The sequence below is a fragment of the Drosophila serrata genome, unplaced genomic scaffold (assembly GCF_035046125.1).
Source record: "Drosophila serrata isolate PLE 108 unplaced genomic scaffold, ASM3504612v1 contig_165, whole genome shotgun sequence".
Classification (NCBI taxonomy): domain Eukaryota; kingdom Metazoa; phylum Arthropoda; class Insecta; order Diptera; family Drosophilidae; genus Drosophila; species Drosophila serrata.
The window spans coordinates 4,337,720-4,356,197 of record NW_028257063.1 but is presented as its reverse complement, the minus strand read 5'-3'; the positions used below and the strand labels follow the sequence as shown (position 1 = coordinate 4,356,197).

The window sequence follows — 18,478 nt, the reverse complement described above, 5'->3', positions numbered from 1 at the left end:
TAAAGACTTTAATAACTAATTTTGCAGTTTAAAATATGCAGATTTTTATAACTTCTATACAAAACACACCTCTAAAACCTATCTTTCCATCTCGAATCCTTCAGTTTACCATCTCTGTAACCCCCTCTTTCATATTAAAAACTCTTAATTGAATTGACTGAAATCATTTCTGATTAATCCTTAACCATTAATAAAATCAATACAGATTCCATAATTGCTAGATAAAAACCCAAGTCTAAGCGTAAGCCTGTATTTGCCACACCTTTCTTGCCGCTCAATAAACCCATAAAATATGGCCTGGCAATTTCCAAGATTAAACGTAGTCTTGTATCAATTATCGTTGGCTTTATTATAATGCCATTAATTCCAAAAATAGTCGACTGTCTCTGCCATATGTTTGCCATATATCATGCCTCAGGAGACACCACAAAATGTGCCATTTTTAATGCAATTAACTAATTTGTAGTACGTTTTTGGCAACTGTTTTTAATCTCGCCCACATACAAACACACACGCACTCTCGAAATATGTTGCATTAATTTGTCAAATTAACACCTTTTGTTGTTGGATTATAAAATATACTTTTCATATTTTAACCCCCCACCCGAAGGGGGAGGCAATTTTTCAAAAGCAACAAATTTATGGCCATTTTATATTTAGCCGATTTTGTTGTGTGCTGTGCAAATCTCACGCTAAATCATTGTTACCCACAGCTGCACTCGGAAAGCGTTTTCAAATTCGGAGTTTTGGAGTAACAACGCCATCGCCTACAACATTCATTCAAATTATGGAACCGCAGCAGTGCGATCGAGATCTCGTTTTAGTCACGCTAAATTTATACAACAACAAAAAATAAGGTAACAAAAATAACAAAAAAGAGAACTTGAGACAGAGAAAACTGAAGAAAAACACACCTTAAAAAAGGCCTCGGTGAAAAATCGTTTCAAGTTAATTAGTGAGCGCGACAAAAAAAAAGGCCAAAACCCACCCAAAAAGCTTAGATTTATGTACTCTGGAATTTATTTCAATTTCTTTCAGAAAATAATAATTATGGGTCTGACTTTTATCAGGAGTAATGAGAAAATTTGCTAGGGTATTACATGTATTTAGGTTTATTTTTGGGGCAAAACTTGTAACTAGGTAATAACAAAGTGGAAATAATAAGAGGAAAAAACGTGTAGATAATTGATTAAAAACTGTCTTCTTAGATTAAATGACAAAAGCTATATAATCTTGAAAATTACCTTTAAACGACTCTAAATAAAGCAATTATATTTAAGTCATTAAAGATGAACACTGAGAGGTCTCTATAATGATATAATCTTTGAATAATTTCATTGTTAGGTAAGTGAATCTAATAAGGTAATGGTTAATGCATCTGAAAAGCTTTACCTTTACCTATTTAAGCTGTAATTATTCATTTTTAAAGTTAGTTTATGTTATTCACAGTTAATAAACTCAATAAAGCACATCAAAACACCTTTTCAGTGGTTAAATCACTTTGAGTTTACTCCTGGATTTAGCAGAGATTCCACAGGATTAAGGATACTATTAGGGAATCTGTAATAGCTTGTTCAAACAGCAAATAAATGTACACCCCGAATATATATGGAGTAACACCCATTCTTGGGTTTTTCATGGGGACTTCATCCCCATATAAAATTATTGGGCAAACGATTACGAATTCCATGCGGTTGGCATAAACTAAATTCATGAGTGTGTCATGATTGTGCCGGGGGAGGTTTTCCTCTTTTTGGTTGTTTTTGGGGTGGCTTTTCACACAAGGACTGATGGTGGTGGTGGTGGTGGCATAATGAGCTTAAGTTATGTTACATAAGCCATAAGGACATGAAAACCACTCGAGCAGACACTTTACAATTTTAGGGGGGTGAGTGAGTAAGTGCTCCTCTGGTTCCTCTCATTCCTCGCTTTTTTCGGTGGTTGCCAAACTAATGAGCTGTGGGTTCCTCTGTGGCTGTGGCTTGTTTGCACAACCGCTTTATGAGCCACCACCACCAGCAACAGAGCACCGCCACTCAACAGCTCGTCTCCTCGAGTGTGTTTGACTTGGAGAACAGCCAGTAAGTGAGTGAAGTGAGTAAGTGAGTGAGTGAGTGAATGAATGAGTGGAGGAGTCACAGGAGCCCGAGTGAGTGTGGCCAGCAAGTCTAGGAAGTAAAGATGGTTTTGTTACTGGGAGTCAAGTCCTTAAAGGTTTCTTGAAAAAAGAGATTACTTTCCTAAGTCCTTGAAGATTTCCCTAAATTTAATTTTCCAAAATCAAAATGTTTTATATTTCAGAATATTAGAAGTTCTTGAATTCTTTCTCTAAAGCATAGTTTGCATAGATATTATATGCATTTAAGAAACTATATAATCCCGTTCTAAAAACATTATTACTCATTATTATAAACAAAATATTTCCAATATCTTCAACGTATTAAGGAATTTTTAATGAAACCACAAGATGTTATTTAGATTTTCCTGAAATTATGATCTTAACCTATACTTTTATGATCATATACACCTTCATAGTATACTTAAATACCTTTACCAAGCTTTTCGGAATTTATCTTTAATTTCTGGAAAACAAGAATTAAAATTTTTTTGCGAATTCCAATTCCCAATTAATAATTATCACCAACATGTTCCTTAGGCTGCCTTTAAAAACACCAATGTTGTAATCTTTACAAATTTCATTGGTGTTTTGAAGGTTTCTCACTTTGTAAGCTAAGCAAAGTGTTCAAATATTATACAAAACTATAATAATATTCACTTTAAGCTTTAAACAAATTATATAAATATTTTAAAACTTTTAAATAAATAAATTTCCTGATAATAGAACACAAAACTCACCTGAACTGGGGCGATCACTATATCGGGTGCAATAGACCCACGCTGGCCAAACAATGGGCGTTCCTGAATCCTCGCTGGATTTACTCCCACCACCGCCAGAGGTAGCTCCTCCATTTCCTGCTCCTCCTCCTCCTCCTCCTCCTCCTCCTCCCGCTGGAGGTGGTGACTTGACCAGATCCACTGGCGCCACAGTGGTGTTGGTGGTGCTGCTGCTAGTGGCGGTGCTGTTGGAATCATTGCTATTGCTGCAGATATTGGCCAGGGAGCTGGAGAAGCTCAGGCTAGGATTTACGGCATTACTCTGAGCCAGGTTCAAGGGCTTTCCGGCACCTTTTTTGGGCACTTTCAAGGGACTCCTGCTGCCATTCGTTCCACTGGGGTTCTTAGCACTTCCCATAGGATTCCCTGCTGCACTATTTCCACCCAATCCCACAATTTTGGGTAATCTAGAGCCAAAGTCCGCCTTTAGGATGTTGTCTATGCTGAATTTCAAGGCTCTCTCGTGCAGATTCTCATTGTTATTGTGATGATTCTGCAGGTGATGATGATGATGCACCTGATCCCGCTGCAGTAGCAACTGTTGATGCGGTGCCTGTCCCAATCCCAGAGCTGTGGCCGTCAACTGAGCCAGTGCATCCTGGCCGGAGGGCGCTGTTACCGCTGCCGCTGCAGCGGCCATGGCGGCCATTTGCAGCTGTTTACCCGCCGCTGCCGCTGTGAGAGCATTAACCCGGGCGGCGGCCATTAGATGCATCTGCTGCTTCATTAGCTCCTCGGCGTACAGCTGGGATTTGCGCAGGAACTCCTCTTGAAAGGTGGAACCAACGCCGCCGCCGCCGCCGCCGCCGATGACTGTGTTGGTATTGGAGGGCAGCAGCTCATCGGGCAGCGAGGAGAGTTGCAAGGCATCCACAGCCGGCGGTGTTATGACCGTGGTGGCACTACTAAAGGCCGACGGTCTGTAGATCTGGCTAATGAGGAGCCGCTGCCTGGCCTGGACCTGTGCCTGAGCCTGAGCCTGAGCCTGAGCTTGAGCCTGGACCTGGACCTGGGCGGCGGCCTGTGACTGCTCCTGGCCAACGCTTAGCACACTGGTCTCACTGCAGCAGCTGGTTGGATCCTCCAGATCGAGATCCTGGTCCGCCTCCTCCTCCTCCCCATCTTCATCCTCAATGTTGAGCTGCTCCTCACACTCCTCGGCCGGATCGCAGTCATCTTCTCGCACCTGCGGTGAGTTACCGCCTCCGTGCTGGGCCAGCGGCAGGGGCAGGCAGTCCGGATGCATGGCGGGGGCCACTTCCGTGCTGCTCCTGCTGCCGCTCCTTCTCCGTTCCTCCTCCGACTCCTCGTCCTGTTCCTGATCCAGCAGGGAGGGAATGGTCAGCTTAAGCGGCTGCGGTCGGCTGCTGGCCAAGGTGGACATCAGTTTTCACAAAACACACACGAGAATTTTCAGCTCAAAAGTTCCGACGGCATTTTCGATTGGCATGCAGGAGCATCGGAAAAAATTACCCAAAAAACTTAGTAAAACACTTGAATATCGCTTTCAGTGCCGATAAACAATTGCGATTGATAGGAAATGTTTCGATTTTATCGATAAACACGATACGCACACGCCCGTTACTGCAACGCGCTGTTACTGTTACCTCTACGCTGTTGCTCTTACGACCGACGACCAACTGATTCTCTTTGCGAACTGAAACCGCCAAGTGAGACGGCTGCAGCTAAGAGAGAGCCGCATACACACACATACACGCTCTCTTAGTCTCTGTCTCGCTCTCGGGTTTTTTTCGAACATCCAATGAGCGTGTTGCCTGGAACTATGCTGTTGTCCCTGTTGCACCCATGGCCCCCTGGCACTGTCAGTTGAGGTTATGTTAAGTGTTTGTATATTTGTTAATTAAGTGCGTCGTCGCCCCACAAAAAAAAGGAGAAGAAAAAAATAAAAGAGGACCAAGGAAAATGAGAAGGAAACGAACTCCACTCCATTTCCATCTGCGCCTTGTCGTTTTGATTATGCGCTGCAGCATTTAAGTCGTAAATCTCACTCTATGTAGGCTCTCCCTCCTTTGCGGTCTGGCATCTGCAGTCCTTTTCACTGGCATCCTCCATCCCGCTTTATATACCCAACCCTGTGTGTGTGTGTGTGTGCGCGCGTTTATGTACAACACATGCCACACAGCATCCTTTACTCCTGCGATTCGTTTTTGCCAATTCTCTTGCTTGTTTTTTTTTTTTGCTGTGTTTTTTGCCCTGATACAAGCGAAAATTTTTGCGCTTTTTGATGTCATTGTTGTTGTTAGCTGCGCTTTATAAATCACCACCACAATTTTTGTTGCTCCAACATCTGCCGTGATTTCATAATTGCTTTTGATGCTTTTTTGTCGTTTGCTTTATTGTTTGTTTGTCGCTCTCTGCCAGCTTCACACATCCCATCGGGCGACAGGCAGACACAGAGCATTGATGATAGTTCTGCGTAAATGAATATGAGTGTGTGCGAGTGTGTGTGATTGCATATGTTTAGGGATGCAGGGACGTGGATTAAAAGGGGGATTTTTCAGTTTTTTGGAGAGTTTCATTAACTTCCAAGACACTTCCTGGAAGCTAGGGGAGAGTTTGAGCTTGGAAATTGGAAGTATATTATTATATAGTTGAAAATATATAAAGTAAATAAGTTAAAAATATGATCTATTATATTTAGTTAAGAATTAAATGTTTAAACTCTCCACTTAAGTAAACAAATCGTTAAAAAACACTCCCTTTTGTTGTGCAGAGGTAAGGGTACAATATAATTTAAGAATTTACTTTATAAATAAATAAATAACTCTACTATCCAACCCCCTTTTAATGTGCACCCCTGTTTTCCTGACCGAGTGACATGCTTATGTTTTGGGCTTGTCTAATTGGCCAACATATTGCATTGTTGCAATGCTTTGTGTGCTCATAAATCTGTATTTAGCTTTCCTTTCAAGTATTTGTGACACATTTTTTTATTCGTTTGCGATGAAAACAGGTTTATGGCATTGCTTAAAGTGAGGTTATGCCCGGGAATGTTGATCAAAGTGATCTTTTTTTTTAATTAAATCAGAAAAACTTAGCTGGGCATGCATTCATTTGCATTATCTTTCGTTATATCGGGAGAGTGTGTGCTTAATGGATCATATTTTATATCTAAAATCGACCATCAATGTTGCACCTTTTCCCCTGATAGCGACCATAAAATATCGGAATTCCAGTGATCTTTTATCGCTGCTGTTGAACCCATAAAGCCGCAGATTATGGAAGTTGTTTTATTTTTTTTCGGCTTGGGCCTGTCCACGCTTTATTATCGCCTCGGATCGGACCACGCCCCGCCCCGGACTGCAGGCCAATCCAAGCTCAAGCCCAAAAAGCCAGTTTAATAACTTTGTTGCTGCATTACAAAGCGGCGAGTGCCAAGATGCCGCCCCAGAGATAACACTCAAGTATAATAACCCCACACTACGGACCCAACGAATTAATCAGGCTTAATTTCCAGCCCTCCCAACAAAAGAAACAATTATACACGAGCGATTAAGGTGGAGAAATAAGAAAGAGGAAACGTGGGGAATAGTTAACAGGAAAAAGAAGTTACAGTTGGACTTCTATAAGAGCTTCTATCTATCATTCTACAAAGTGACTTTAACTATCAGCTTAAGAGATGTAACTTATACAAATTTAAGCAACATTAATGAACAAAACGGGATGGGGATTATCTTTATCTCCGTTTGAAATATTATAGAACAGAATAATAAGTTTACTGAAAGGGTTTTGAAAAAATATTAATTGGTTCTTTTATTAGCATTAAATAGAAGCAATGATAATTAAATGACTCTTAACTATAAATGTATATAACAAATTTGTACTGGTAATGATAATAAGGAACAATCAATGCAAAATAATTAACATAAAATACTATTTTATAGATTTTGCTTAGAATACTCATTATTATTAAAAGATTTATTACCATCTTTAAATGAAATATTAAAGTTTTGAGATAAAACTCTGCAAAATATCAAAATGACATAAAAATAAGAAAGTTAATTTCAAAATCTCTGATCATTATATGAATGAAATAATCTTAAATATAAACCATATAAACCATTATAATTTTACCATTAAAAAGATAACAATCAGTAACCTTTTATCTAAACTATAAAGCCCCAAAACTAATGATAAACCCCCCCCGAAAAATGTAACATGCTCCGTATCCCTCGTTTAAATTACGGATGTTCGACTGTAAAAATTAAATGGCCGTAACCAGAGACCACGAATTATGAATAAAATTAAATGCAATTGCTCAAAATGTCTGGCAAAAAATAAAAAGCGAACTGATTTAATCCCCTTTTTTTGCTCCTGCTTCTTCTTCTTCGTCATCGTCATCGTCATCGTCTTTTTCCCCCAAATAGCCTTCTTCCGCAGATTCCGAGCCAAAGAGGAGACATGATTAAAGCCGCGCACGAAACGCTTTTCACATAAAAGACGCCGCGGAGCGTAAGGCGATCTCTCGCTAGTTAATCGCGCAGAAAATCTTCATCAGAAATGGACGGCAAGCGAAAAGTCAGCAACAACAACAACAACAACAACATAAAGACAGCGACGCAGTAAAGTTACTCAAACTAAAATAAATACAATCAAAACATGAAGCCTACAACGCAAGCAATAAGTAACAACGACAACGACAAAAGAGCAAAGCGCGCCGGCAAAACATTACAAGGCCCTCTCTTTGTCTCTCTCTCTCTCTCACTCTCTCTCTCTTTCTCTCTCTCTCTCTCTCTCTCTCTCTCTCTTTCTCTCTCTCTTTCTCGCTCTGTAGCTCTTTGCCTTGGCAGCATCTCAGCTTCCAGCAACAACAAATAGCATAATCGAGGCAACTCCAACGCCGCCCCTCCTGCCCCCCAACCCCCTTAGAGCTGCCCCACTGGGCACACAATTTAGATGCGCGGCAATAGATAAACTTAAAGAGGCTTTTATTTAAACAAAGCGCAGCAGCCAGCAGCAGCAGCCAGCACAGCGTAAGAAGAAACGCCAATGAAGCTGCTCACTCAGGCAGAGACAGAGACAGAGACAGAGATTTCAACTGTCAAAAAAGGAGCGGATTCTAAGAGAGTGAGGGTAAAAGGGAAGCTTATAAAATAAGAAATTTATAAATTAATTAAATTAATGAGTTCAAATAATTCTATTCTCTGTACAAAAAGAAAATTATGTATTTTACCAAAGACAACATTGCGTATACGTAATACGTATACGTGATATATTCCTCGTATGCGTAATACGTATACGCAATAAGAGTGCTTCCCTTTTCATCCTTAAGTCCATCCCTGTCTCCTTGTGCAGTAGCTTGCAGTAAAGCTTCAGCAGGAGGAGAGAGTGGGGGAAAAAATCAGAGTTGAAGCCTGATCTTTCCAGGCTCTCCCTGCTGCTCTAGTGCTGCTGTCGGGCAAAGCGCAAAAATGTATGTAGCTTACAAACGAGCAACATCGAAAGAAGAAGAAGAACGGAAACAGAAACAGAATCGGAGCTTAGGGATTGGTGCTCTCTTTCTCACCCACTAACAGGATGGAAGGCTTCTCGTTAGCTTTGCTTAAGCCGCTCTCTCATTGTCAATCTTATTGGACCGGCAGTGCTGCGGGTTAAGCTTTTTTTCTGCCATCAAATCCAGGATCAATTACACTCTGCAAGATGTTAGTAATGCCTCTCTAGCTATTGTTTCTACCAATCTGATTCATTTCCAATTATTCAATCAGAGCTGGATTAGTTGATTGCCAGCACTGTTAGCCTGGCTTATTGTCCCTGCTTTTTTTGTCCACGTTGCTTTTTTGCTGCTTTTCGAGCTGATCTTTTAATCGAATCGCAGCATTTATTATGTCGCGACTTGGGGATTGGATGTGGATTGTTGTTTGGACCGTAATTGTTGTGATTTTGCGGCCAGTTTGTCTAATGTCGTTGAGCAAACAATGGACATGGCCTGTCTGTGTCATAAGTTAACCAAAAAAACTACACATAAAGCGAAACAAATGGACGACATTTGTTGCGCAAATTAATAATTTGCTATTCATTTGATTTTGCTTTCGCAATCTGGCTCTTGACGTGTTTGCATTTGTTTTGATTTCATGTGATTGGCTTTGATTCGGTTTGATTTCTTGTCTCAATTGGAATTTGCATAATTTATTCGTGTTTGCGAGCGTGCTGCTCTAATTGCAATTAACACGTGATGACAGCGCTAATCATCATCATCATCGCAGTCGAAACTCTCCCCACTTCCACTTCCCATTCCACACTCACCCCTTCCATTATACAATTTCTCCCATTCCCCAAGTTCGTTCCACTTGTCGACAGTTTGGAGAGAAAAATCAATAACAGGCATGTGGAAATTGTATTTAATTGACAGTTAAATGGTTTTCAACTCGCCATGGAAATCGATTGGGTTTGGCCCCGCAGATGGGCCATTTTGGGGGTTGTCGGCGGCGGGTTAAGAGTGAGGGGCTTTTTTTTGTTCCAAGAGGCGGGGGCTGCGTAACAGCCAATTAGCAGAGGAAAAGTTTTCGAGGAAAATTAATAAGCAGCAGGGAAAAAGCGAGTACTTGTCAAAGGGAAAACAGGGTAGTGATTTGTTGGCTTAAAGCGTTTGGGCGTTTCTGGGAATGAAGAACTGTAAATTATTTATAACAATTTAAAGATGGTTGAATATTTAGTTACATGTATTAAATCTTTATTTTTACTTAGATTTTGGGTTTGTTTTAATGTATATTTCTTTTTTAGAATCTATTTATGTGAAATCAATTGAAGGGGTACCAAAAAGTATGCAATAAAATATTTCAGGACTTCTTTTTGTGGTAATATTTTGTTGCAATTTGAAGTTTTCTATTTAAAGTAATAAATAAATGCACAAATGTTAATTAATATTTATGATAAAATTGATAGAACATTTTTCTGCTTCCTTAAAAACTAGCTTAAATATTATGGGTTAGAAGTTGTAGAGTTTCTCTGTAGAATTCCCAAACACACAGCTACCTGTCCTGTCCTGTCCTGTCCTGTCCCTTCTCTCCACCTAGTCTCCACCTAGTTTCCATTTAGTCTCCACCTAGTCTCCACCTAGTCTCCATTTAGTCTCCACCTTCACCACCATTTAGTCTCCGACTTCAATCCTTTCCAATTCGAATTTTTCCTGCAAACGAACGGTACGCAAAAGTAAATAAACAAAACGCGACATTTGAACCCAAACTGACAATCACCTAATTACATGTACAAACACTGCGGCACACACGCACACATACGCTCGTAATTGAAGTGCGAGCAGTGCAATGACGAAAAAAGCGGGATGGCAAACAATGGCAAAGGGCTGGTGGTTGGGGGGAGGGGGTTAATTGCAAGGCGATGGCCTGTCATCAGTTGCTCGTGTGGTTGTTGTCGTTGCAAAACGCTTAACCAAATAGCATTAAATAAAAGGTTAATAAATAGCACAAAGCACACACACACACACACACACACATAGCGGGGACAATAGCAACAACTGTGCTGCGGTTGCAGAGCGAGCGAGAGAGGGCGAGGGAAGCAGCAGCAGACAGGCAGACAGACAGACACAATATGGCCGACATGGCTGACATGTGTGTGATGTGTGCGCCCGCGAGAGAGGGAGAAGGAAGGCTCATTCGATTGAGTATCTCTATGTGTGTGTAAGCGGTTTGTAACGCCTGCTTATTTATGCACGATAAAAGGGGGGCGGGGTACACTGGCGGGTCCTTTCAATTTAACCGTCGCTCCTCCATGCAAATGTCAATTGTCGGTTGTTGTTGATTTAAGTTTATTTGGTACAACAATCAACTAATTACGGCTTGTTAAATTGCAGCCATTGAAATGACCATTTAAACCATTCAATTTCAATCGCATGCAATTTAGCCCCCCCTCTGCTCTTTTGGTTCCCCTTACTGTCACGTGTCATGTGTATGTGTGAGTGGTTTGTGTATTTGATTTATTCACGATAATGTCCTTTGCACGGTGATGGGAATACGGGATTGTGGATTGTGGAAATGACATCTGTAATTCGGCATTTTTGATATGAAATTAGGTGACAGAATTTGATATCCATTGAAAAGGGATTAAAAAGTAGGCAATACAATATTTTTGGTCCTTCATCTAGTGTAAATTATTTATATTTTAGAGCAGTGGAACTCTATTTTCTATGAATCTGCCTTTGCACTGCTTGTGGAATATGTGTTCAGTGGATTGTGGAACCTATCTATGTTTCAGTTCAAAATTGAAGGTTTTCCATTGATTATTTCATAAAAAGCTTACTGTTTTAAAAAAATTAAACCATAAATAACTAATATTTTTTTAATAATATAATGCTTTAATTTATTAATTCAAATCTATTTATTAGCTTTTAATAATTAAATTTCAATCCCTTTTATACACATTCCACAGATCTCACCACACTCCATCAGTGCACTGCTTGCTTTGTGGAACTGGAATATTTAGCTCACTGGAATATTGTGGAACTCAATTGGTGTGGAACTCATTGGTGACGTGAGGAACTAAGCTTTCACCTTAGAAATTACCGTAACGCCTACGATCTTGTGGCCTATCATCGATGGGATCTGTTTTGGAAAAAACTGAAAACCGAAAACCGAAAACCGAAGCGGATAGCAACAAAAGCAACATAGACGCGACGCCTCTGCAATTTGTTGTACACGAAATGCAATTTGCTTAAAATTTATCGCAATTTAATCATCAACATGGAAATATGCCCCCAGAGATCGTTCAGGGAACGGGGTAGGGGAGGGAGACCGCGTTGCAGCAACCCCGGGGGCGGCGCGAATGAGACGGCGCGAGTGCAACCAAACTATTAACGCCAAACGATCGAGATGCCGGGACAAGATCTGGAGAGATCCCCCCATCCCCTGCTCCGCCTCCGATCCTCCATAATGTTCCACCTGCTCCCATCGAAAGGCTCGGGGCCAAAATTCGCGATGGCAAATGTTTTCATTCATGGCGCTGGCCTTAAAAGTCTATAAAGAAAATCGGATTCGAATTACAAATGGCCTATAACATTGAAATTTAATGGGATTTTGATGGTAAGTGAATTTATTATTTTGTTATGTACAATTTTACAAGATATTTAATGCATATTTAATGGGGCAAAATGTTGAAAATTTAATTTCCAAGGCAATAATATTCATATTTTTTGTTGTTGTATAAAACTTTATATTTATACTGATTATAATGATTATTACTTATACTTATGCTAGGAGTACTTAAAGTGCAATGCACAGATTTAGTATTCCTTGAATTTATATTTATCAATATTGTTATATGACAATATTTTATACAAATCGAAGCTTTGAAAACTCATAACTAAGCCAAAAATCCATTAATTTTGATTTGGAAAGCTGCCCTATGATAGTTTTTATTAGTTAACAAATCTGCATACTCTATTTAAAACCTAAAATTTTTACCATTTTATGAAAATATTAACGATGTAACACCCCTTATAAAATTTGAAAAAAATTGTAAAATTTTTTTTCTTTCTGACATGGCTAGAAAAATTCTCCTGTTGATGCTGATCAAGAATATATATGATTTATAGGGCCGGAAACGATTATTTCACTGGGTTTGGAGCTTCTGATTGATTTGATAATATCCTTAAAATGCATCGCGCTCAAGATTATATAGAAAATATATTAAACTTTGATAGACTGCAAATTTTTAAATATCGATATTTTCGGTAAATATTTAAAAATGGTATCTAATAATTGTAATTTCTCTCTTCGGGTTATACTGTGCCAATATATCGAACAAAATATGGATCTATATATGCATTATATTTAAATATTATTTATTTATTTTCGGTATAATTTATATATATTTTTTTTACCTAAGCCAAGGGGAATCTATTAGATTTGATAAGTGTTTGCTTGTTTCTCTTAATTCCTCTTATGTTCTTCTAATTTTATATATTAAAATTATACATTAAAAACACATTTCTCTGGCAACCTATACACCCTTAAGATACCCCTTAACCGCAGCTCTTTTTTGAAAGAAACAAAAGGTCAAGCGACCTCGACTAGGCACACTCAGGAAGAAGCAACCCAAAGTTAAAGCCACGGATCAAAGAGAAGTTGGGGGAAGACTGGGAGAGAGAGAGAGGTCTGGCCAAGAGGCCACAAGCCATAAGCGGGAAAATTTGCATTTTTGCCACATTTAACGGTTTAGTTTTTTCCCCCCCGCGTCTTGTTCAGTGTTTTTTAGCGGCAAGCAACCGCTTCATTGCATTTAAAATTGATTTGTTCATGACGAACTCATTTTGGCGGCTAAAATGGCTAAAGGATAATGGGTAACAGCGTGTTCCAGAGCCTCTGATGGCTGCCGTTAAAGATTAACCCCTGGGACGAACGCAGCAATGGGAAAAATGCCTCCGATGAAAGCGGCTCGAAGCGGCGAACCGGACCAAGGCACCGGCAATTAAGCAAAAACCATTTAAGCCACACTTAAAGCCTAATTGGAGGGGTCAAAACTGGAGAAATAACTCAAGAAAGAACGCCGTAACTGTACTGGGGAATATATATCCTGTACCTCGGACATTGACACATTCCACAAATCGATCAAACTTTATGCTCTTTTTCCGCCACGGCAAAAAAGGAAACTCATTTAACTTTTGTGACCCGGCACAAAGTGTCAAGTCAGTGCTATTGGGCGACAAAAAATGTACACATTTCTATTTGATATTTGCACAAAATGACAGTTTTGATTACCCGAGACATTTGCACGCGACATTGATTGGGATTTTTTTGTATCGGGGTTTCTAAGGTAAAGGGAAATTTATATCCTAAAAGTCTATAAAGATTACCTACAAGGTATAGGAATTATAAAGATCTTAAGATGATATATACTACTTGGTATACTGTAAGTTACTTGGCTCTCTAAATCTTTACATTTCACTTGCAAAAGCCTTAAAAATATTAAAAGAATACCCAGAAATTACCTATAAATCTCCCTTACTTACATTCCCATACAAAACCTCCTTTCTATAGCCCAGTTTTCCCATATAAAAATGCCTCCTTTAATGCCAAATTCCCTTTCACAGCTCTGACAGCCTTCGCTAATGAGCTCTAGCAAAAAAAAAAACAAATTCACATAGCAAGCTGATTTTCCCATCAATTTCCCCAACAAACACATACAGTGCGCGACATGGCTGCATTATAATAAACATCATGTCGAAGCCAAAAGGTCAACGGCGGAAAGGAAAGTCCTCCGATATTCACACACTCAAAGAGCGCGAAAAGGCCTGCCTCCTGGCCCATCGATACGGATGCCTTCCTTCTTCGCCAACAAAAGTGGCTTAAATCAACTGATGACAATGCTAACGAAGCAGTCAGCAAACAACAAACAAACTGCGACACTCGACTGCAAGAAGAGCAACCAGAAACAGCAGCAACATCAGTTGTGGAGGAAAAAAATGGAGAAGGACCTGGTTGCAGATGAGGAGGAGTAACCAGGAGTCGCGGCACCTGGAATTGAGTGCAAAATATGGCGCACCACAAAAAAAAAGCTAAAGATGCACTGGGAGGAAAGTATATATAGATAAAGGAAAGAAATATATAGAAATTTAGTATATTTTGAGGTCTCAAGGGGGAAAAAGGAAAAATATAAAATGATTAAAGGGTTTATTTTGAAAATGTAATATATTGATATATTTTAAGCATTCTTTTTATAAAATTTCAAACACTTTAAAGAAAATAGAATATAAAACTGCATGCAATAAGACACCTTGCTAAGAAATATGAAAACCCAAATGATTCTTCTATATCATCTTGATATATACATTGTATTATATTAATACCCTTGAAAGGTTATTATAATTTTAGTCAGAAGCTTAAAACTCTGTGAAAGAATCATTTTCGACCCCAAAAATCATATATATTCTTGATCAGCATTAAAAAGCGAGTCGATCTACCAATATTTTACAAAAAAACAATTTTTTCGATTTTTTTCAAAAAATAATATTGGGTTACATCGTTAAAAATTTCGAAAATTGCCAATTTAGGTTTTAAACTGAGGATGCAGATTTATTAACCTAACAAAAACTAGCACAGTAACGCTTTCCGAATTAAAAATAATGCATTTTTGGATTAGTTCTGAATTTTTTAAACTTTGATTTGAACAAAAAAAGAAAAACAGATTATAGAATAAAATTATAGAAAAATGGTATTCTAATTTCAGTCAGAAGCTTGTAATGCAGTGAAGTAGTCATTTCCGACCCCAAAAATCACATATATTCTTGATCAGAATTAAACGGCGAGTCGATCTAGCCATATTTTAAAGAAAATAATTTTTTTCAATTTTTGTCGATTTTTGTAAAAAAATGATAAGGGGTTACATAATTAAAATTTAAAAAAAATGGCAAAAATTTAAGGTTTTAAATTGAGTATGGAGATTTTTTAACCTTTTAAAAACTAACATAGGACAGCTTTCCGAACTAAAATTAATGCATTTTTGGATTAGTTATGAGATTTCTAAACTTTGATTTGTCTGCAAAAATTGTCATTTAAAAATATCGATTAAAGAATTTGAAATATTTCCGATTCGATCCTATAATTCAGTTGCGAACTGCAAGGATATATTTACTTCTGTATTCCGAGGTTCTTTTCATTTCTTTCTCTTGTTGATTTTATTATTTTATTTAGGCTTTAGTTTTATTTTAGTTTGAGTTTAGTTATTTAGTTTTTCTCCCTGTGTATCTGCAGTTGAAGGAGGAACTGCTTATGTCTTGTCTGGGCCATATCCATGTTACTTAGCGTCTTAAAGCCAGTTGGCGCGTCATGTAGCCAATTAAAAAAAGCGAAAAACGACAAGCGCGAAGAGCTGGAAGGCTGGAAGACTGGAAGGCTGGGAGACTGGAAAACGGAGAAAGGGGGAGGTCGTGGAGAATTGTGGCTGAGATTCGACAATGGCGGTGGAGGTGCGGCACAGCCGGCTGTCCTGGTCACGATCTCGGCCAGAGTCAGAGTCAGAGCCAGAAATCTAAGCGAGGCAATCAAATTAGGCAAGAAAACAAAATCGCCAGGCATTCTGTGACCCAAAGAGAAAAGTATACACTATAGAGATGGAGGAGGGGACAGGCAAGGAGGAGCCAGTGCAGCGCCTTAATTGCATCCTTAATGTGCTCTTACATACACACACACCACACACCACACATCCCATCCCATTCCATATGCTAATAAAGGTCAGGCATCCGGATATATTCACATCTCGATAGGCGGCGAGTGTCAACGTACCGTTTGAGCAAATTTCATGCCTGATTTTTTCGGGGGATTTTTTCTTTTTGAAACTCTTTTTCTCCTTCGATTTTGAACGGCAGCTGGGACATTGCAACATGACACCTCGACATGACAGCAAAATGAGCTTCTGTTGCCCGACTCCTTTTTGAGATCTCTGCTGTAGCAGCACCAGCAGCAGCGTGGAGTGACAACTCCAACGGCATGGCTTTCAAATATTTAACACCAACCAACCAGCAAAGCACAGCCTCCAGCTACAGATTTCGGTGCTCAGGCACATCGACGCACCAAATGCATGTGAAATCGATGCCAAAGCCAACACTTTTCGCACTTTACCGAAAGATATAAACATGGACTGGGGGATAGTGGACACTTGTTGTGACAGTGGTAACCCCCTAAGGGGTACAACTTTGGAGTTTTTAAATTTACAAGATCATAACTAGGGGATTTTACTAAAGTAACCACTTTAAAATAACTCTGAGGTTAGATTAAGTGTCACTTGCAAAAAGATCTTCTTGATACAGGTACTTCTTAAAGGTTTAGCATTATAAACATTATTATTATAAAGTTTACTCTATATAATCTATAAGTCACATATCCAAATCTCTAAAATATTCAGGCTTATAAACATTATTATTATAAAGTTTACTCTATATAATCTATAAGTCACATATCCAAATCTCTAAAATATTCAGGCTTACTGTTACATATGTTTAATTTATTTTAGTTCTCAAAACTCTATGAAAAGACTCATAGAGTCAAACATAAATCAAAGATATAAAAATATATTAAAAATCGAAGAAAATCACATATTTTCAAATGTCATAACTAAGCCAAAAATGCATCAATTTCAATTCGGAATGCATTTCTGTGCTAGTTTTTATGAAAGTTACAAACCTGCTTATTTAGTTTTAAAGCATAAAAAAATTAATTTTTTGGTTAAATTTAGAACATTTCAACGAAACCCATTATAAAATATTGAAAAAAAATCAAAAAATTCCAAATTCCCAAAACTTAGCTAGATCGACTCGCCGTTTAATTCTAATCAAGAATATATATGACTTATGGGGTCGGAAATGATTCCTTCACTGCATTACAAGCTTCTGACTGAAATTAAAATACCATTTTTCTATAATTTTATTCTATAATTTAATGACCTTTTTTTGTTTAAATCAAAGTTTAAAAAACATAACTAATCCAAAAATGCATTAATTTTAATTCGGAAAGCATTCCTATATTTTCTGTTAATAAGACAATAAATCTGCATACTCAGTTTAACATTTTAAAAACTTAAAAAGACTGAAATTATAGTAGCATTCTTTAAACAGATATATTTATCTATAATTTTATATGACAATTTTTTCCTACACATCAAAGACTAAAAATCTCATAACTAAGCCAAAAATGCATTAATTTTAATTCAGAAAGCTGTCCTATGTTAGTTTTTAATAGGTTAACAAATCTGCATACTCAATTTAAAATGTAAAAAAATTAACATTATTAACAATTTTTAAAAATTTTAACGAGCTTATAAAACTTTCGAAAATGGAGTAAAATTTTTTCTTTCCAAAATATGACTATATTGATTCTGCTTTTAATGCTGATCAAGAATGTATATGGTTTATAGGGTCGGAAATGATTCCTACACTGCTTTACAAGCTTTTTATTTAAATTATAATACCCTAGAAGGGTAATCAAATTTTAATTTAAGCCTAAAAATCTGAAGGTTTCCCATTTAAAACTGATTCCTTCGAATTTACAACTTTAACTCTTGAAAACATAAATGCAAATTATCGAGCTACTTTAACTTCAAATCGATAAATTCGATCCTTTATCGATTCTTCACTGTGGCCTCCTCGAACTGGCAGGCGGCTTCTCTCCTCGACTTTTCGACCAATGCCAGTTTGGCATTCATTTATTCGCATCTGTTGCCAATTTACAAAACTCAATTTCAGTTGATTTTTTCCTTCTTGTTTGATTTCTCGATTTCGATTTGGGTTTTTTGCAGGTTTTCTCGCGTTTTTTTGTCAAACGTTGAGCCGCCTTAATTGATTTTGGCGCTTTAACGAGGCGCAAAGTAAACACACTCCCAGCTAAAAAATAAATACAACAAAATACGAATCAAATACACCCATTTGACAGCTCTGTGGGCCGAAACGAACTTGGCTATCGGCGTGTTAATTGAACGCGAAATTGTAACGAGATTGAAATTGTAATGTCTGCGATTTGGGGTAAATAGGTGGAATATCTAATTGAATCAGAGATTGTTGTATCTGAGAGATTCTTGTGACCTTACCTTACGTACCTCTGTAAAATCCTTCAAAGTAAAC

At 38.2% G+C, this 18,478-nt stretch overlaps 1 protein-coding gene across 1 annotated transcript in view; it reads left to right on the top strand.

Annotated features, from left to right (window-relative positions):
* The first annotated feature begins 11,839 nt into the window (after positions 1-11,839).
* Positions 11,840-18,478, top strand: part of Drip (aquaporin homolog protein drip) — a 69,376-nt gene continuing 62,737 nt past the window's right edge. The window contains exon 1 of the mRNA XM_086827326.1: positions 11,840-11,948. The gene's annotated coding sequence lies outside the window, so the exon portion shown is untranslated. The remainder of the gene's footprint in view (positions 11,949-18,478) is intronic.